At 40.7% G+C, this 21,846-nt stretch overlaps 1 protein-coding gene across 7 annotated transcripts in view; it reads left to right on the top strand.

The window, feature by feature from the left end:
- The window catches only part of LOC135213207 (cyclin-I-like), a 364,491-nt gene that overhangs the window by 207,817 nt on the left and 134,828 nt on the right, over positions 1-21,846 (top strand). The window contains exon 1 of one of the 7 annotated variants that reach the window (XM_064247181.1): positions 11,876-12,161. The exons of 2 other annotated variants lie outside the window; for them this stretch is intronic. The gene's annotated coding sequence lies outside the window, so the exon portion shown is untranslated. Of the gene's footprint in view, positions 1-11,875; positions 12,162-12,216; positions 12,236-12,437; positions 12,588-12,983; positions 13,006-21,846 lie in introns of those variants that run through there. 4 more of the 7 variants (XM_064247185.1, XM_064247182.1, XM_064247188.1 and 1 more) reach the window with 4 other exon arrangements.

Raw genomic sequence — 21,846 nt, 5'->3', positions numbered from 1 at the left:
AAGTTTTCATATGTTCACTTTTCTCCCTCCGTGCTCAGTGACCCCTGAAAATGTCAACTGTACGAAAGTACTCGATGCTTGGTGCTTACTTACATTGTTGTTCTGGCGGACCTGCACATACCCACACGTACGTATATATATATATATATATATATATTATATATCATCTATATATATAATATATTAATATATTTAGAAATAGATAGAATCGGTTACAACACGCACTTCATATATATATTATATATATATATAATATATATAGATATCTATATATATGTATATATATATGTGTATATAATTTAGATAGATAGATAGTTACACACGCACTCATATATATATATATATATATATATATATATATATATATATATATATATATATAACATCGAATTGTGCTTCTAAGTAATCAGTAGAAGGATCCACACTAATATTCTTGTTTATCCAGACAAAATGTATTTGTAAATATTTCCACAAATATATTTCGTCTGGATAAACAAGAATATTACTGTGGATCCTTCTACTGGTATGTATGTATGTACCGTATGTACCTATGTTTATATAAATTCAACATTTAGCTGTTTTTCCCACCGGGGGGGCTCTGGAAAAAGGCAAGAGAGCGCTTATATTCACACTCAGCCTTTGGCTGTTGAATCACTCCCATAACTCTATCCACCTCATGCTCCCACACAGGCTCATCAGCAGCCCATCAAAATCCTCTGCACACGTACCTACTGCGCCTTTCACCTCACCCACACTGACACCAACTTGTCTTCCTCCGTTCTTCCTACGTGACCAAACTCTGTGCTCAATCCTTTCAAGTATGTTAACCGTATGACCACTCTTCTTCATAAATCTCCACACTTCTCACTCTTTCATTTCTTCTGATGCCCCATATAATATGAAAGGAGTCATTCATCCCCGCAGATTCAACTGTTTTTCTTGACATCTTATTCAACACCAGCAACAAAACTTCAGTTCCATGAAGGAGAGTGGGCTTACCGATTCCCTCCTACATTCCAACTTGGGCTCCCATCTGTAACGTTACGGTCACGCCCAGAAACTCTTGCAAATCACCTGCTTCCATTCTTCCACCATTCAGGTGAACATTCATTGCTCTGCCTTGAGGTGGCATCCCTCCCCTCGCCATCACAGGCTTTTGTTTTTTTTTTTTTTAGGTTTGCTCTCAATTTTATCCTTTTGTAAAGGCTTTTCATTTTTAATACGTGTATTTATGCATTTAAATACTTAGAATGCCGCATTTGAAGATTATAACTCCTACTTTTTTTGTGGTCAGACTCCTACTCTTTGTTCGAGGGCTGCTGGGAGGCCTGCTCATAATTCAGTAACTGCCAAGCCTGGATCAGATGTTTCTCCTCTCACAGCCACTGTGCTGTTCAAAGCAGATTTGAATACTACTCGGATATTCAAGCCAATTTTAGAGCTCCATTTCCTGCAAAAGCTAAGAAGTCTGTGGTAGGAATAGACGTGAAAGCTAATAAATCTTGTGTGAGATTGGCCCAATTCTCGTATTCATTTGCCCTACTTTTATAATGAACTTATAAAGGGGAAATCCTTCACTATAGATCCTTCCTGTCATCAATTTTTAAAGTTAAACAGACACTGAACCAGATACAAAGAAGAAATGAGCATTGCTGGACATGCTTGCATCAACATACCAAACATTTTAGCAAATTCCACATCTGAAAGGCAACAATAAACACTATTGATTCATTCAGGCATACCCCTCGTTCTCTTCTAGACATAGAACCTGCAGTTATGCAGGTCAGGAGGCAAGATGCGCGGAGGGGCACTTGTATCAGGTGCAGATGACCCCTCGACAGTACCCCAAGTAACACCACTGAGTCTCTAGTAGCTACACCAACTCAGCAGCTGGTGTTGCTACTTAGCGGTCCGTGCGAGAAGCACAAGTGCGTTCCAGTGAGTACTTAATAAATCAAGTATGTTATGCAAATAAGTTAGCATTGCGAATGTGGCCAATAGACAATGGAGAGAAGTTACGGTAGTTTTGAATGACCCATACATACATAAATACATGCATAAAGTAGAACCGAAATTTGGACTTCATTGCAAAGAAAAATAGGTTTGCAGTTGTGATTTGTAATAAAACAGAGAAATGGGACACAAAATACAAGATAACACCGAAGAATAAGTAAGACATAGTAAGATATGGGACGTAAATATTTCTTGGAGAAAGTTAAACACCAAAATTCCCTTGGAAATCTGGTTTCTAACTAGAGTGAATATTTTCACATGGCCAATATGCATATGTAGATGACCTGATAAGCAGCCACTGGAGAATTACTGTGCAACATTTACCACCATTTGCTTAATTCTCTCGAAAAATAGTATTCAACTACTCTATCATAAAAGAGAGAGGGGGAAGGGAGGGGGTTTCTCTAGTGGGCTAGAGCCACCCCTTCAGGATTAAGGATACACCTTATGTAAATTGATTCATTATTTGCTATGACCCTCGGATTCCCTTGTGCAGTAACTTGTAATTTGAAGGACCAATTCTGCAGTTGGGAACTTCCCTGTTCTTCTATATTGGCATTCAAAGGCTGCAGGAAGGTTAGATGTTATTGGATAAGTCTATCATTTTGAAATAACTTAATCGTCGTCAAGACAAGCTGTGCCGTACCACGTTAAAGTTATTATTTGTCAGTTGCGCTGAAATTTCAGTTGCGTCTGTTATATAAAACATTGTAGAAAAGTAAGATATGAAGAGTATGGAAAGAGTACACTGGTCAGGGATCTCTTAATTAGGATTCATTCAATTAGATGGACTGCAGAACAGTTAGGATACGCTTTAAACTCAGAAGACAGGGGCCTATCATAGGAGAGGGCAACCTCCTAAACACACTACGGCTGAAGGCCGGTTACAGATACAAAGGACATTTGAAGGGAAACTTCTAAGGATCACTTGAAATGGAATATATTTACAAATTAGTTACTCGATGTATTCGCGGACGCCCTAAGGGTGCTAGGACTCTCAAGGTCTCACTTATTACTGAGAAAAGAAGTTGCTTGTAGTACTGGAGTCACGTGATCGGGTTGCCAACACGTGGAAGGACTTGGAGCGCGGTTATGGGGTGCCCAGAGCGTTAAAGATAAAGAAGTCCACCCCTCACAGCAGGGATGAATGCGGTAGGATACCTGGAACCTGGAACGAGGCATTGCTCCATAAACACAGTCACACGTGCGACACACAAAGTACTGATCGAATGCGGTGCTGTCGCCAAATCTTCAGGCTTGCTTAATATAAATCTAACATTCCCAGAATTCCATCAAAGGCCAGGGAGTGACTGAATTACTTCACAGAAAGTTATTGTACTGAATGGGAGGGTGTGAAACACAGACACCGACTTACGTTATCTCCCCTAGTAATTTCTCTTAGTGACTGCTAATACCGGGAGGTCATTCAAGCAATGAGCACTAGTAAATCACATACAAGGGAACCACAGCGCTTAAATTAGATTAGTTTCATAGAACAAGGGAGCACGGCTATGGGGGGATGACAAGGGATAGCTATGAACATTCGCGCAGAACACGGAAACAAAAAAGGAGATAAAAGTGACTGCCACACTACGCCCACACTTTACCATCTTTGATCGCTGGTCTCCGCTTCTTAAAGAGCACCGATGAATAAAGGGAGATGCTCTCAATTGCCGGCAGGTAGGGTCTAGGTTGCAGCCACGTGGAAACACAAAAAGAACGAGGGCCGCTCAACAGATAAAGGAGCTGTGGACTTGGCTGAGTATGTGGAGCGTGATAATCTCGGTGGCCTCTTTTATCAACTTCCTGTGCCCCTCCGGCGGCTTCTGGATTAATTCTCGGCTTTTGGGAGCTGGAGCCAGCATTTCAAATTCTGAAAGGTGGCAGACGGCAGAACAGTCGAAGAGACGGATGCGCAGATCGGCGAGAGAGAGAGAGAGAGAGATGCCTTGCGATTGTTCATTTGAAAAACAACCTGATTTATGTTATACAGAATGGGAAAATGGGGAAAATATAGAACAAAGTGCAAACGACGAAGGTGATGTAACACCCCTTTCTGGAACCCCACTGTGTCCAGCAAATTCACTTGAAAAGACCCTATCAACATTAACTGTGCTTCTACTGGGTTCATGGAGTGTTTCAAGTAACTTTTACATATTTAACAGGAATTCTATGTTGAAGCAAAACATTCCCTAACATTTGTCAATGCCCAATATGGGCTCTGTCAAATCTACGTTCTCTGCATCTTTTCCCACTTCTGTGTTGCGTCGATGTTTCCAACAACTTTCCTCCACTTGACTCAGTCAAACACATCGTCCTCTGACTATAATTGTTTGACTCTCAGATCTTCTTTGACAACATCCATCCACCTTCGCTTCGGTCTCTCTCTCTCTCTCCCACCAGGCATCTCCACCTGCATCATTCTCCTCCCTACCTAATCTCGTCCCTTCTCATCACGGCCATACCACTGCAGTCTCTTTTCCTGGGCCTTTCCATGATTGTGCTCCATACATGAAAGCTGGTCGCACTACTGTCTAGTCTGTGGGCTGTCAAATGCCTTTTCATAATCAACAAAACACATCAGAGAGCGATTTTCAAATTCCATGCGCTGCTGTACAATGTCTCAATGCAAGTATTCGATATGTGCAACTCTTGCCTTTTCTAAAACCAGTTTTGTTCAGTTTCTTATTATCTCTTGTTGAGAAGCATATGCAGACTAAATATTTTCATTGCAACCGATGCATTTGTAATGCTTCGAGCTCCCACATTCAGTCAGCTCACCTCACACTGGTGCCTGGGCCTTGTCCTCCACTTCCCAATCAGTCAGGCTGTTTATTCGTTTCACAATCTGCAAAACAGCCTAGCTGCTAAACGAAGCAGGGGTCAGTGCCGTCATGCAGCTCATGTGGTGCGCTGTAGGCATTACTAGATGTTCTTTGGAGCGTCCCTTCAGCCCCTAGCTGCAACCCCTTTCATTGCATTAATTGTACCTCCTCTCATATTCTCTGATTCTCTGCCTTCCATCTGACTTTCCACTCTCTCCTAACAATTGATTCGTAGCACAACGGCGAGATTTTCCTTCTGGTACACCTTTCAACCCTCTCTACTCTCAATTTCCATTTCAACACTGAATGACCTCATAGTACGAGTTTGTCCCAGCGCCTTTAATTTATTCCGTGTTGTTCTCTCGAGGTGTCGTTTCACTTCAAGATCAAATCATTTCTGTCGTGATTCCATCATATCTTGTTCTTATCCATCGAGTTTCCTTCCATACGATTGCTTTCACCTCAGAAGTTGCGAATTCAGTCACAATCGCATTCATGGACGAGTCAGTTTCTGCTATTTCTCTATCATCCGCCTCGCTAAAGTTAAACTAAATAATGAGTAAAGTAAACAAGGAAATAAAGCTTTGCACCTCATATTAAACAGTGTACTAGTGTGACCACAACTGTGTGTGTGGAGTGAGCGCTCAGGAACCAGAACCGCCAAGATGTTCTGTCCGATGCTGCCTGTCTTAGATGTGATTATTGCACACCTTTCACGTCGTCTTCTTTAATAATTATGTGAGCGTCAAAGTGTAAATGGCGAAATTATTATTATTATTATTATTTTATTATTATTATTATTATTATTATTATTATTATTTTGTATGGTTTCCCCTAGCAGTTTAAAAGAAGCCTGTCATCATACATTACGTCAATTCCGTACATAGTTTAGTCTGATGAAGCGATCGTTCAAAAGATATTGGTGAAATTCCATTGATTATTATGTATGTTTCAAAGCATTTTCATTATGATCTTCTCAGAGGTTTTACGTAGTTTGTTTATTACGTAATTTGTTTTTTGAAGATATAATCCAGACACCGAGTTGACCGAGATTACGTAACGTCTGCCCGGGGTAATGCAGGGTGGATTCCAGAAACGTTGAGATCTGACGGCAACCGTGTGTGTTAGGCAAGAAAGAGGGGGGGCGAGAGAGAGAGAGAGTGAGGGGGGTGGGGAGAAAGAGAGCCAGGGAAGACGGACAAAGGACAGAAGGCAATCTTGACATCTTTTCAGTCATCTCACGCAGAAGGAGGAATTTATTTTAGCGTTAGGTGGATTTGAGGAGCCGTTCTAGAGCAACGACACCTGTCAGACAGATAATAAACCACTCCTGCAAATTCCTGACACGTATGCTAGTACTGCACCAGCCCCTCCCCACCTCTTTTTCTTCTTTTTTGCCATGCCCCTAGGTCATACCACGTTAGGGTAGCGTCAACGGATAATTTGGGGTGTGTGAAACATAATGGTATTACTTCAAGACAATTCTATGGTTAGCTATTGAGATATGGCGCCCCATTTTTTTTTTTTCTATTAAGGAAATGTCCCGGTACTGGGTTACATCTGGGGAAAAGTATCTTTGCGTTTATGAATAAGTTTCGTATTTCATCTTATATTAAAGGTTTTAGTCTCAAAATTCGTTAAGCCAATTCCAAAATAGGGCCTCCTTCCGACCTTCCACACAAACACACGCACACACTGTGATAGTGGACTTCACATGACTTTGGCAACTAGATTGGATTTATTACCACTGTCAGTCAAATTCTGGAATAAATAAATTATTGCATTTGTGACTTTTTGGTAATGGGCGACCCTTTATCACCAGTAAATTTTATATATATATATATATATATATATATATATATATATATATATATAGTATGTAGTGAGTATAACTGAATCACGAAAGTTTGGAACATGATGTGTATATATATATTATATATATATATATATATATATATATATATATATATATATTATCTATATGGTGTGGGTGTGTGTATATATGTGTGTGTGTGTGTGTGTGTGTATGTATGTATGTATGTACGTATGTATAACTGAATCACGAAAGTTTGGAACGTGATATATATATATATATAATGTGTGTGTGTGTACACAAAGGTTCTGAAAAACATTTAATTCCTAACATTAGTTGACCAATCTGGCACTGCTTGGGAAAATTGAATGACAACTGATAAACTCTCTCTCTCTCTCTCTCTCTCTCTCTCTCTCTCTCTCTCTCTCCTCCTCCTCCTCCTCCTCCTCCTCCTCCTCCCTAAAACACACTCTCGCTCTCTCTAACTCTCACTCACTCTTTCCCCTCTTTCGCCTCCCTAACACTCCCTCTACTCTCTCTGCTCTCAATCTCTCTCTTTCCCCTATCTCTCTACTCACTCTTCCTCTCACTCTCTCCCTTTCCTGTTAAGACAGTTGCTTTAATTACATTGCCCAGCATTTTTTACATTTTATATTTCACCTCTTCTCACACCCATCCACCCGCCCCACCTCCAACCTTTCTTATCAGGGCTTAACTTGGACTTAAAGGGCATCGGGAGTGTCACTATTCATCCCAGTGACCTTGAAAACTATAGAGTAGACACTCATATCTGTCGTTTATGGTTATTTTTACATGTCACCCCCTTCCCACCCCTACCCCCTTTGGTGCCGGGGATGTCTTACCCCCACAGTATTCTTTCTCAGATAGTAAGTCATATGTGTACCAAGTTTGGTTGAAATTGCTCCATGCATTTCAGAGTTATGTTGGAACACACACACACACATACATAAGACAGACATACATACATACATCCATTTTATATATTTAGGTAGATTATCCAAATCCATGTACGAAGGTCTGGGTACATAGACTATTATCATACCTGACGACGTCGCTGTAAATAACATGGTGGTCAGATTTAACGAGCAATCCTGTATATCAAATTCGCTCAGGAAATGGAAAAGGCTGGTTGTGGCTCTTTCTAGATACTTGTCAGACGTGAACAGTTTCGGTGTCAAATCAGTATTTATAAAGAACCAACAAGTCATTTTACGTATATACACTATGTTTCAGGAGACTATATTCCTACAGCCACTACGTCTTGTCAGTCCTGCATTCCTGTTGCAACCAAAACAACATACAAAAAATTGGTGATCCAGCTCATTTTGAAAATATACAGGTCCTCTGCCATGGTGGCTAGCATCGTGAAATGCTGCTCAGATGTCACGGGTTCGCGTCTCCCCCAGGGCTATGAAAAATCACTGGCTCTGTATCATGATCAGCTACTGCCGCAGCGTTGGGTCTGAGTTGGGAGGTTGAAACAGACATTCTTTGGAAGCTTGAGTTTCAAGCCAGTGACCGTGTGCACTTGCTCCACGTGAATAGGTTTCATTTACCGAAGTAATGATAACAATACTTGATACAGGTCAGCTTTGAAGGCATTTTTATAGTAACACTGACAAGAAGCCAGGATTACCTAAGATCACACTTTAATGTGAGAACGTTGCTTGCCGAATGTTATCGACTGCGCCCACAAGGTCGTTCTGGAAAGGATTCCGCGCAGATGTCATCTTTTCGTGTAATAAAATCTCTCATATGTGGACTGTGATTCCTTCATTCAAATCAAGCAAGAAAGGAAACAAACTTCGGAGGAAATCGACATAAATGTTCAGTTAGAACTGACATAAAGACTAATATTCTTTATATGTGTACTGAAGTGAAACGTCAAATAGGACCGGTTCTTTTGTGGTATAATCATATGCAAAAATTTCGTTGCAAGAAATCCCCTAGAATCTGCACTCAATTCAGCTGACAAAGGAAAATGGAATTCTGTGGAGCCCAGGTTTAGACGCTCTTGACCCCATTCTGCAGTTATGACTTCGACCATCGGCGGATGGTCTCGTGTTTGGCAATTTTGTTCAAGTTTTATTTTGACAAATCCCTGAACCCGTTTTCATGCAGAGAGAGAGAGAGAGAGAGAGAGAGAGAGAGAGAGAGAGTAACCAGATTTGCTGAACAGCAGAAGCACTAATATGCAGTGAATGAGCCTCGCTGTCAAACTTCTCAGTTCCAGAGGTCCTCTATTCCTCACACCGTTGGGGGACTGTGGAAGGAACAGCCTCCCAGAGGAAGATTTAGTGCATTGCTACCCCAAAGGAATTCTTGTATTTTTCAATTTACATTTTCATCTAAATCTCAATTCGCCAGTTATATCTTTTCTAATGACAGATCTCTTCTTTCTGTATTTATAATTACCTTCTCTTATTTCTTTCAAATGAACACCTGCATAGTCTTTGGAAGCTTGAATTTCAAGTCAGTGGCCCCTTTGGTGGGCTTGTTCCCCATGAATATTGTTCTTCATCTTCTGAATAATAATAATAATAATAATGTTCTAAAGGGTCCACAATAATACAAAGTGTAAAAAGTCTGTGTAAAATTATACACAGACTTTTTACACTTTGTATTATTGTGGACCCTTTAGAACATTATATATACTCTCGTGATAGAGAATTTTTCCCTAATAATAATAATAATAATAATAATAATAATAATAATAATAATAATAATAATAATAATAATAATCTGCACAAAATATTTGGAAGAGATTTTGTTTGTTTGTATCTTTTGCTTCTCGCTGTTTGGCTCAGTACTCGAGTCCATCTAAGACAAGCGTTTCTCACCTGAAGACGTCTCCCAGTGACTTTCGTATGCACGGAGGTGCCTGTCTATCGCTTTGATCTTAACTGTTGCTCTTCTTAGTAGTTTCTTGCTTCACGCTTTGTGTTTTGTGCACGAAAATGCCGTTGCAACCCGTTGTTTCACTGTCCTTGTGGACTTGTGCTCTGTTTGTACACGGTATCTCGTTGTTTGTACCATGAACAAAATTTTACTTGTGTATATTAAATCATTTCTATTTAATATATGTGCATATATGTGTGTATGTATATATGTACATTTATAAATATAGTACTGGATTATTACAAATGAAGTAGAAATATTAAAATTATATACAATTAGTTATCACTATCATAATGATCCTCTACTATATTACAAGCACCTGTGCGCAAATTATGAAGTCATGAGTTAGTTACAAATATGTAAAAGATAATGTACATATACATCATAAGGTCTCTTGTAAAATTTTAGGACAATTAAAAGCTTTATATACTGGAAAAATGAGTCAGACACTCGCTTAACGTCGAAATTATATTGATTGACGTCTTACAGCATTGAAGTATATTCTGTAGTTTTTTAAGTGACCACATTATTACGAATAATGTATCAACTATTAACTTATTAACAAATGGTTGGTGAATGTATAGGTAAGACCTTCACTATTCATACAAATCCAGAAAATGATGAGCATATAGGGCTCCGTGCGTCATATTAAATTATTTTTTCTTTTATCGTAAAATTTATCCTCCGAGGTACTGTAAGCAATGATTAAGATTCTTTGCAGCGTCCCTTCTCTCGGCCCCTAATGAACCTTATACTACAAATAGTGATCAGTATCGCACATTTTTTGCATTCTTGAATAATGTATATTGAATTCACGTCGAATGGAAGATCAATGCTATTTAGTGATAATAGACCGTCTATATTGTATATGCTTTATATTTAAGTCTAGGACTAGGATAAGGATAGGGAAGTGGAGAATAGGGGAGAAGGAAGAGTACCTCTGGATACAATCCAGTTTAAGCCTAACGGCGGATACTCGGGATGGGAAAGGTGGAAGGAAAAAAGGGAGGGAAAGTGAGTGAAGTATAGTAGAAGATAAAAAAAGTGAGGGGCAGACCCTCTTGCGAAGTTTATTTAATTTAAATTAACTTCGCAAGAGGATCTTATCTTGTATGGGATAATTTTGCAAAAATTTTGATTCATATAACTGTGAATATAGATCGGCAATGGTAGTAGGGCTTCAATCAGCATTCGTGGGGATGCCTTTTTTGTCTGAATTTTGTCAGATGCATAGTTGGGCTAATACAAAATTGTTTTTATTTTTACAAAGTCATTTTGTAATTATACAACACACAGCACAGAAGGAAGTGCTCGAAATATATGGTTGCAACGTTTAATTAGTGTTTTATGGGCCTTTTATCTTCATATTACATACTGCTGTATTACAGTAAAAGACATATCATATATATATATATATATATATATATATATATATATATATATATATATATATATATGAATAACTTGATCACGAAGTATATAAAACGTGATGCTATGTATAAATAAAGGTATTTTTGCCACGAAGGAAAAAAATGAAAAAACGAGTTTTTTCATTTTTTTTCCTTCGTGGCAAAAATACCTTATATATATATATATATATATATATATAGTATATATATATATATATATATATATAGATATATATATATATATATATTATATATGTGTGTGTGTGTGTGTGTGTGTGTGTGTGTGTGCATGTATGTACGCATCTATGTAGCCTTGTACTACCTGTATAAACTAACTTATGCTTTATTGGGTCATTGGTGTGTATGTAGGTACTTACATTAGAATCTAGTCCGCAATATTATAAGAAAGGTTTATGTGGTTTTATTTTTTACTCATGGTTACTACCATAAAACAATATTAATGTTCTCAAAGTAGTATACTAATGATAAACTATATTGGTTTCTTTAGCATGTAATTTTCTCCCAAGAATTCCCTTAAAGATACTATCACGCAGCCTTGATGTCGTTGTTCGAGTAAAAGAGATGGCAAAAGCAAAAGAAAGAAAAAAAAGGGGGCGGGGGCCATCGCTACCTTGTGTACTACCGAAAACTCAATAGTTATTTTCAGTGTCAACTTGGACTAGGATTTCCTCCGCCAAACAAAGTAGTTCCGTGAAGGCTTTCCGTTCGATCATTCTGTCGCTCTGCTATCTTGTCAAGTATTATCAGTTAGATTCTGATATTCATTGTTGTCTGATATACGACCCAGAGATGATGACAATTGCAAATCACAGAGCGACGTCACTCAATGTCTAGAATCGGATCTGCCAATATTCGAAATTCCCACGTCTTTATTTTGTGATGTCAGGCAACTACCGGAGTGATCACATTCAAGTCGCAATGGATCAATTGTGAATTATTGATTCACAATCTTACAAAGTGACTTTCACGTTTTGAATTGGCATTCGGCAATTCGTTTCTAAGATAGACGAATAATAAATAAACACAAAAGGCTGAAAGAGGGAGGCGGAGTAATTCTAGAATCAGCTGTTTCTGTTTACGGAGTCGGAGTGAAGAAGAAGAAGAAGAAGAGTGAGCGAGTACGCTAACGTCTGTCCCGTCGGTGGCTGCCCCAACAATGTTGTAAGTTTATCCATTCAGAGGCTCCACGGCCTCTCATTTTCGATCATTCTTGTGTTAAGTCGTTAGTGAAGAAGGTAGATATTATAGCAGGGTGTTTTTTTTTTCGATCAAGTTACCGTGGCCGGCCATTTGGCTGTGTTTAGTTGGGCAGTAGCTGGTATAGGTAGTAAGGTATCCTTGAGGAGAAGAGGCCTCACAGTAGGTAGTAGGAGGTCCCTCCCCTGGGGCACCTGAGCCGACTGTCAGTCAGTCAGTTTTGCGTTTGACCTTCTTCGGACCCCTTCTGCTCTACTCCTCCCTCGGCCTGCTGTGTGAAAGACCTAAGTTGGTGAATGAAAAGGTGGTCAATGTAGCGCTGTTTGTTTCCTGTATCGACGCTTGAAGTGGGCAGTTTGGACTGCGCCCATAATTAAGTTGTAGCCCTAGGTCTGTCACGACTTCCAAGGTTCATCTTTTTAAAACCTCTTGGGTAGCTATATTTTAAGTTTGAAATTGACCACGAGTGGTCCTGTTTGCAACCTAAATGATTGGGGTCCATGAAAACATAAGAGACCAGGAAAGTGTAGCTTACGTTCATAGAAGGTATACCTACCTAGGAGGCCTTGACACATTTAACTTGCTTGTTCCCTCTTCAGAAGTTAGAAGGTAGTGATTCTCTGCATCCAACTTCTTTCGGAATGAGATGATCCTAAAGCAGGCTAGGCTAGGGTGAATGACCAAACAGCGACATAGCAGCCACAGATCCCGGAATGCGGCCACCTTCACGAAAAAGTACCGACTTGAATTCAGTCAAGAGTGGTGGCCCATCCAGGCAGTACACGGAGACATCTACGTTCTTCTCAAAGTAAGTTTTCTTCTAAATTGCAGAAAAATGACATAATTCCAGCGCTCTTTCGATAAGCGGCCACATTCCGTGAGAGGTGGCTGCTATGTTGCCGTTCGGTCATTTACCCTATAGAATTACGATACTGATATAATAATGGTACCTAATTCTAAATATTACACTAAATTCTTGTTCAGGAGGTAAAACTATAGAAAACCGCAACTTCCATAGTCTAGACTGCCGCGGAATAGTAGGGTAAAACATCACGGACGGCCAAGCAGGCCACCTACAATCAACGCTTGCCACCCTCCGAAAAAGTACATTATAACGCGTCCTGACACTGGAGATGGGCATCAGTCGCGACTTGTTGTTGGTGAGAAACGGAGCTAAAGACCTCTACTCTCCTTTCGAAGTAAGTATTTTCTCCAAAGTTAGAAATTAAGGCCAAATTTTAAGATTTAAACAGAGGGTACTGAAAACGGTCTCAAACGTAGTGCAAATCTCACCAAAACGCGTTCAACATTTTTACTTACAACTCGAGGTATTTAGAAGATTGACGCCATTTCAATGTTTACGGAGTCGCTTGTGTCAATAAACTAACCATTTCCTGTGATAAATCAGCACACCACTTGTACCCACAGACGCTGGGGCACTTTCATCACAACAATCGGAAAACTTTTCCTCACCGAGTAAAGAACTGTTTTGTAGAAGACGACGACGAAGAGTGCACTTTGATCATTTTTTAGATAAATAGTAAAACATCAATATTTTACATATTTATGATGATTAATTTGAAAATATTCGTTATTGAAAAAGTAACTAGATTCTGACTCAAATTTAAGTAATTATTTTTTGGAATTAAAACGTTCTTTTAAGTCCTGTATTATGACGTCACGACATCTTGACTTTCGTACCTATTTTAAATAATTGCTTTACTCAACTTTCTTGCAGAACAGTTTACCAGTTATTCATGCAGATTATCAGCTCTTCATGTAATTGGTATAATCGTAATGCGCATATATATCTTTATTATTTACTTTTTGGATATATGAAGATGATTTACTGCCGGATTATCGCCGTAGTGTGACGCAATCGTTTTCGGTCCCTGCGCCTCTGTTTTCGCACCATAAGAAATTATGGGGCTGAATTTGCAATGACCAGAAAGTCGTTAAAAGAGGGAAGTTAGCATTGAGGGGCATATGTTTTGATTGAGAAAAATACAAATTTATTCAATAGCTAGCTTGTAAAAAATACTTGATTACAAAAAACTTGATTGACAACTAAGCAGCATACCCACTATGGGTTTCAGAGACAGTGCAAGCACGTTTTTGGGCAATACCTATTTCTGTAACTAATACTCGTATCAGAACGAGATTTTGCTAAATTGCATTACACCCAGTGCCGTAATTTATAAGGGTATCGTGAATCACTAATCGTAAAGAATAACGACACTTGTCCTCATACCAAGAGACATAAACTCCATTATGCAGAAATGGATACGAACACACGTATAAAGCTCCACCTACCCTCTCCTCCCCCCCCTCCACTGCCACCCCTTTTCTTCTTCGTTCCTTCGCCTTCCTTTCTCTCTCTCTCTCTCTCTCTCTGTTGCCATTCGGTATATGTTGACCCTCCAAACTGGGTATAAGACTACACTCAAAACGTTGAAATTGGTGAAATTAGGCTATGTATTGGAAGTATATATACATGAATATTAAAGCAATTTTATCATTATTGCATTAATATGACAACTAGAATTCATGGAAACACTTTATAATAATGAGACGGCGTATGTGTGAAGCCTCCACTAATGTGGCAATGATGATTTTGCCATTCTTAGCATGCAAACATTAAAGGTTACATTTATTTCTGGCATACGGTTATTAAAGAAATTCAAAATACTAATATAGACTGAAATCAATGAAAAGTGCTAGCAAAAACAAAAAAGTAAAAAAAAACTTATCCGTAGTCGTTCCTCTATGGTTTTCAGCAGCCAGATGTACGAAAATGTTAGAAACATTTGATTGTATGTACTTTAGAAATATCTGTAATTTTTCGTGGTAATTTGGTTGCAAAAAAGGGATAATATACATGAATTAAATTAAAATTTTTGAATAACAAAGTAAATTTGCACTAAATAACGAGTAAAGTAAACAATTTAGGGAATAAAACTTTGCAGTTTCATCGTCTGCTGTTCGTAACTGTGTTTGTGGCGCGCGCTTAGGAACCAGGAACAGCAACCGGTTTAAAGTGCAATGTGGAGTGAACTGAGACCAAAATGTGTATAATAACAATCAAATAAGCACTGTGGAGTTTCAGTTGTGATGGCAGTAAGGATAAAAACCACCGATTACAAGGTAAGAATGAATTCAGTTCAAACCATGACCCCGGGAATAAAAAGTTTAATACTTTCAGTAATATAGGCAACAAAATGTTGTTTGTTCATGAAACTTACCTGTCAGATATATATATAGCTGTATTTTCCGAATCCGACAGAAATTTAAACACTTACGACACACGCAAGTGGGAGTCAGGTGGTTAGTACCCATTCCCGCCGCTGGGAGGCGGGTATCAGGAATCATTCCCATTTCTATTCATAATTTTTCTGTCGCCGGTGCTGAAAACACATGTTTTCAGTACCTCCGTCTTAGGATTTTGGAAACTTCATTGCCGCTAAGTATCCTAATGTCTTTGATTTATTCACTTGGATTTGTGGCTAGGCATACGCTATCTTAAATTGATTTGAATTTGATTCATTTTTGCATAAAATATCTGAATCTAGTTAGGCTAGTTTCAGACGGGGTGTCTGCAAAGATAGGGGGTGGCTACCGAAAGCTTCGGTAGATTCGCATTTGGTATGTACGTGGGGATGGGTCTTGCTTCTTTGTTGAGATTTGTCATGTAAGGAGTGTGAGACTTTGTCTATTCCGTAAGGAAGACGTATGATTCGTATGTACGCAATTAATCAGTAAACATGTCTAATTCCGTAAGGAAGACGTATGATTCGTATGTACGCAATTAATCAGTAACAAAAGTCAGGGTAGTGAACCTGCTAACCTTCCTGTAGACTTTTATTTTGCATAACCCTGTAGTATGGCCTACAGGCTATGTATATGTCTACGAGAGGTGCTCGCTCTCCTTCATTGCTGTGAAGTGCTACTTCTGTAATTGTTTACTCCTAACCCTGCAGTGTTGCCTTCGGGCCCTAAGCAGTGTCTGTAGAGAAATTGCCCTTTCTCTGATACTCCTTCGATTCGTAACTTAGAATCGAAAGTGCTTGCTTTAGAGAGTAAAAGTGAAGTGCAGAAGTGCAGTGATACCCCTTGTGTAGTGGAGGGTGCGTCAGATCGGCCTCGTTTCGCCTCTAGGCCGGGACCTCTGCTTGACTCCCAGAACGCAGGGAGAGAGCATGTCGAAAGCCGAAGGAGGGTTACGAGGAACCCCCACCGATCTGGCGTGCCTTCGGCAGTTTCTGATGAAAATCCCCACCCCAGACTGCCTAAGTGCGTGCACGTGCACGAATCCTGAAGGATTGCTTCTCGTCCTCCGAAGCGTCCTCCCCGCGCAGGGGTTGGAGCTTTCGGATGGACTCGCGCCCTCTAAATAGAAGCTTTATAGAAGAGGACGCTTCACGTCCTCTCTCTCTCTCTCTCTCTCTCTCTCTCTCTCTCTCTCTCTCTCTCTCTCGTTATGCGTTTCAGTGAGAAGTAAGAAGGCGAACGTCGCCTGAACTCGTGTCCGTCTTTCCACCGAGAAATACGTAAAAGAAGTCATAGTAGCAGTAAGCTTTTGAGAGCGGACGCCCAAGCCAGCGCGCGCGGGTGCACGCCAAGCGCGCGCCAGTGGACGCCGAGCGTGCGCGCCAGTGGACGCCGAGCGCGCTCCAGTGGACGCCGAGCGCGCTCCAGTGGACGCCGAGCGCGCTCCAGTGGACGCCGAGCGTGCACCAGCGCACGCCAGGTGTGTCGCCTGGCTGAACGTTTCTGTTGAACTCTTCAAGCTCTTGTTTCAGATTTGGGCTTAAAAGAATTTTACCTCTACCTTCGATGATACCTTCTACCTCACCTGCAAAGAATATGAAGTAGGCAGTGCTTCGGAGTAAGCTTAAAGTGAACAGACAACTTCTTCTTCGAAACCCAGCAAGACATCGGGTTTCGTGAGTTCAAGAGGTCTCTGTCAATTAATATTGCTTTTCGCATAGGTGGATGGAGTTAAGGAAAGCTCAAGGGAAGTTCTCGTTTGCTCTACCGCAAGCTTTGCCATTCTGCCAATAAATTTAAGTTGCCACTACCGCAGTCAAGACTTTGCGATAAGGCAGTTACGGGTTATAAAGGCTCGATGTCCTGCACGTCAGGACTCTCGGCAACGTTCAGTAGGATTCTTGCAAAGGCACTCATCAAAAGTACGCTCTTCAGGAAAGCGCAAGACAGGACTGCCTTTGCCATACTGCCAATAAATTTTAAGCTTTAGCAGGCATTAGTTGTGATACGGGAGAGGAAGCTGGTTGGAGAGTTTCTTCCTCTTCCCAGGATAATTTTGCCAGCTTTTTAGCCCATCTGAAAGGGCTTTTCAAGATGATAGATTTTGTTAGTTCCTAGTCGGGACTACGCTGCCGAATTGAACATCGTCGTTCTACCTGACGTAAGCCCAGTCTCTTAACAGGATTCTTGCCCCTTCCTCGTTTGAGACAGGAATCGGAAAATAAAATGCTCGACTTCCTGGATTACGTTTTGTCAATTCAGTGACTTTCCCCCAATGACAATATACTATCGTTTTGTCAAGTAAGTGGGTATTCCCTCATTGACAAAATATCTCTTTGTCCCGTAAATGGGTTAGTTCTCATTGACAAACGTCTCATTAACTTGATATTGCGTAAGCGAATAAGCTCTTATTGACAAGATTCGGAAGAGCTCTCATTCGTCATTCGCAGACTCGTACAAGAAATAGACTTGTAGACTACGTCAATGAACGCTTATGTCCAATAACATAAGAAGCTTGAGCTGACTGCTTCGATTCTCCTAAGTTTTGTTCATGAAACTTGCCTGTCAGATATGTATGTAGCTGTATTTCTGAATTCAGCTATATATATGTCTGCCAGGTAAGTATGCAAACTTTATTGTGATTAATTTCATATTTTGCCTTGCGTTATTTTATTTCTGGTTGGTTCAAGTCATATACGCTTGCTGTAGTTACCTCTTCGGATGGCAACGAGAGTCTATGGTCCATTTTAAGGACATTTAATCGTTACTCCCTGCAGCCTTCCAGGAGTTTCCGATTTATTCTTTACCGTTGGTATGTAGTGTTCTGACGACACAAACGCATCTGTATATTTAGCGTTTTTCTGTTTCGCTTAAATATACCAGCTTGAGAGTCTCTTTATGCTAAAAATAACAACGGACCTTTTTCTTCATAGAATAGGGTAGCTGGCAACCCAGGCATAAAGTTAAGAGACGACGATGACGGACGATCCGTAAGCTGCTGCTGTCACTGTCCTCTGACTCCTCTCCTCCAGACTCCAGTCCAAACGAGCCAGTACCAACTCGTTCGCTGTCATGCGCTGTAGGTTAAGTCTCTCTCTCCTGCGGGATTGACTGACTAACCGTATCTCTGTTCTGGCAGTTACGTCTCTCTCTCTCCTGCGGGATTGACTGACGACTGTATCTCTGCCCTACAATCACGGACTTTAGCCTAAGATTGAGGGGTGGATTTCTTACATGAATGAATAAACATTGCATTCGTTTGGCCTTAATATGTTTCTACAGAGATATCTTACTCCTTTCGGTGCTCGTTACCGCACGGTATAGGACTACGAGTCTACCACAACATTGCACTATTATATGCTCTCTTGCTTAGGCAAAGCGCAGCCTTATTAGGGAAGTAAACATACTGTGTGAGGGAATGGATGAGCTTGCTGGGGACCATTTCCTTCCTAAAGAAGTTTGTTTCCCTGAATAGACTGCAATTCAGACCTCTACAGTTTTTTCCTACGGGAAACTGAAATTTTATTAAAGATCTAGGAATGATTCTGAACATCTCTCGGTGCGTTAAGTATCTCTTGAGGTGATAGAAAGAAGGTGCCGGACATCTGGAGAGGGTTTCAGATGTCCTGGATCATAATCTGAAAGAAGTGGAAGCAATTCAGTCGTCCCTCCAGTCCTCGAAACGAGTTTTTGGAACCATGGTCCATATCAACTCTGATCTTCCACAGCTCTCTCATATCTTAGGAAGTATCTTCTCTCGGTCCCGGTTCGGGTTTACGAGAAAGAGCCTATTATAACAACAGGCGTAGAATGGAACGATCCTCTAGAGGTTCGTTACAGGATTGCAAAAGTCCGTTCGAATCGTCTCGATCGAAGGCAGCAACTACTGACTTTCGAGTGGAATCTTTCTTTAGAAGTATGTTGAGAGTTGTGGAGACTTTAGGGACGTCCTTTCATTCATCTCTTCGCTAGGTTGAGGACGAAGAGGCTTCTTCTTCTCTGCTCCCTTTTCTCGATCCGGGAGCGGTAACATTAAACGCCATCCTATGATATTGAACGGGGATGGATGTTTAGTCTCTTTTCCCCTTTTTCAATCACTTAGGAAATGTAATAAGATGATTTATATCATCACAGGGAGCGACAATGACGCTAATCGCCCCATGTTGGCCTTCAAGACCCTAGATTCACAGAGGTCACGTCCTTCCAAGGACCTTTTCCGAGAGAGTCGGTCTCCTTTAACACGAAAGGTACCTATAACCTCTCCGCTCTGAGTCTGACTACGTTCAGACTATCGAGATGTTGACAGCATAAGATTGCAGTCTTCCTTTCCGTTTGAAGAATGGGATAAGCTGGCAGTCATAAAACTATTAAAGAATACGCAAATATGTTGTTGACGGCTTTGGGCTCAGAGATTTGCTTCTGTCAAACAACAAAGCCCTTCACGATCTTTGAGTCTGTGAAATCTCGAAACTCGCTCACCATCTACTTTTGTCTCACCTGTTTTCTCGGAGTCAGACACTCGTGCGAGATCAGGAGACATATAGTAGCCCTGAGTTTCTTGTTGACGAAGTCGGTTGCGTTTATACCCCCGATGATCGTTTAACATGAGACCAGGTTGACTGTCAGGCATTCGTCCTTCGGACTGAATCGCCTTTTGCTCCTCGCTCCTTTCTCCTGGCACCAGAAGCTCGAGTCAGGAGTGGCTCAGGAGTTGATTCGCTAACGACGTTGGGTTGCGTTGATACACCCCCCAAGGTTTGCTTAGCTTGAATCGCCCAGGCAGTCCAAACACTCATCCTTCAGCGAAGAATAGTGCCTTATGGTCTTCAGGGTACAGCCTTGCTGTCCTTGGATTCGTCTGACTGGTCAACTGTCGGTCACCTGACGTTAGTACAGACGGACTGACTGTGCATGTCCAGATCGAAGCTTTCAATATGGAACTTAGACATAGTCTGAAGTTCTTGATGTCAAAGCATTCGAACATCTCCTACCTGTTAACTTCTTGCATGTGATCAGGAAGGCATTTTTCTAACCACCCTAGATACGACAAGGAGGTTAGTGAGATTTTAAGCCATCGTCACAAGTTTGGCTTTAGAGAACACAAGGCGGTGTGCTCTCTAAGCTTTTCGTTATGGCCTAAGAATGGAAAACCCGTTTTGTCCTTGGGCCAGGAGCTTGGAAGCAAGGATGGCACAAGTTAGTGGGCAGGAGCCAGAGAGAGTCCTGTGCCCTGTCAGGTCTCTCAAGTTTTATCTACATAAAACTCAAGAAAGTCGAAGTCGTACGGACAATCTGCAGTGTTCCAAAAAGACCAGACTTGCCCATATCGAAGAACACCCTGGCTTTATTGTTAAGGAGGTTCTTTCAAAAAAGCTCCTTCTTTGTGTTTGCACAAAGATTTGAAATCTTTTGATTTGAATGCTCACGAGGTGAGGGGCGCTGGCCTCGGAAGCATTCCAATAGAGCATGGCACTCAGCAACATCCTGAGTACCATGTTTTAGCGAAGCAACTCTGTGTTCAATTCACACTCCCTGCGAGATGTGAAGATGGCATATGAGATCTGCTGCTCGCTAGGGCCATACGTGTCTGCGGACACAATCTTGGGGGCAAGAAGTACCACTCATCCTATCCTGTAGAAAATGTTAGGAAGAGCTCTTAATTTAGTAGTTGAGTCGCCGACAACGGTGACTTCTTAACTCTTAAGCCTTAGTTAACACACCTTAACTTTGGCTAGGTGGGTCAGGTGGTGATATATACTTTTATATATATATTTATTTTACTTCTTAGCCCTCATGGTATGGTCAATATGGTCTAGTCACGTCGTGGTCTCGCCCCTGTTGACAGATCATCTGGAGTGCACCAGCTATATAGGTCTCTACCTCGCTGGCAACTCTAGTAGCACAAGCAGACTTACGCGGCAGTAAACACCGAAGTCAGCTATGCTAACAGGTAAGGAATCAAGATATCAATTATCTGCATATATATGTTTCCTAAAATCTTCTATTCTGTCTACTCCCACCACCAAAGGTGGGATTCAGCTATATATATATCTGACAGGTAAGTTTCATGAACAAAATGTTATTGTAATGATACAATTAAGTTTGTTCATACTTACCTGGCAGATATATATAATCAAGTACCCACCCACCTCCCCTCAGGAGACAGTGGAAATAAAAATTATGAATAGAAAATGGGAATGATTCCTGATACCCGCCTCCCAGCGGCGGGAATGGGTACTAACCACCGACTCCCACTGCGTGTGCGTAAGTGTTTAAATTTCTGTCGGATTCGGAAAAATACAGCTATATATATATTCTGCCAGGTAAGTATGAACAACTTAATTGTATCATTACAATAACATTTTTGTTGTGCTGATTACAA

The sequence above is a fragment of the Macrobrachium nipponense genome, chromosome 42 (assembly GCF_015104395.2).
Source record: "Macrobrachium nipponense isolate FS-2020 chromosome 42, ASM1510439v2, whole genome shotgun sequence".
NCBI lineage: Eukaryota > Metazoa > Arthropoda > Malacostraca > Decapoda > Palaemonidae > Macrobrachium > Macrobrachium nipponense.
This window is presented reverse-complemented; position numbering and strand designations above follow the sequence as displayed.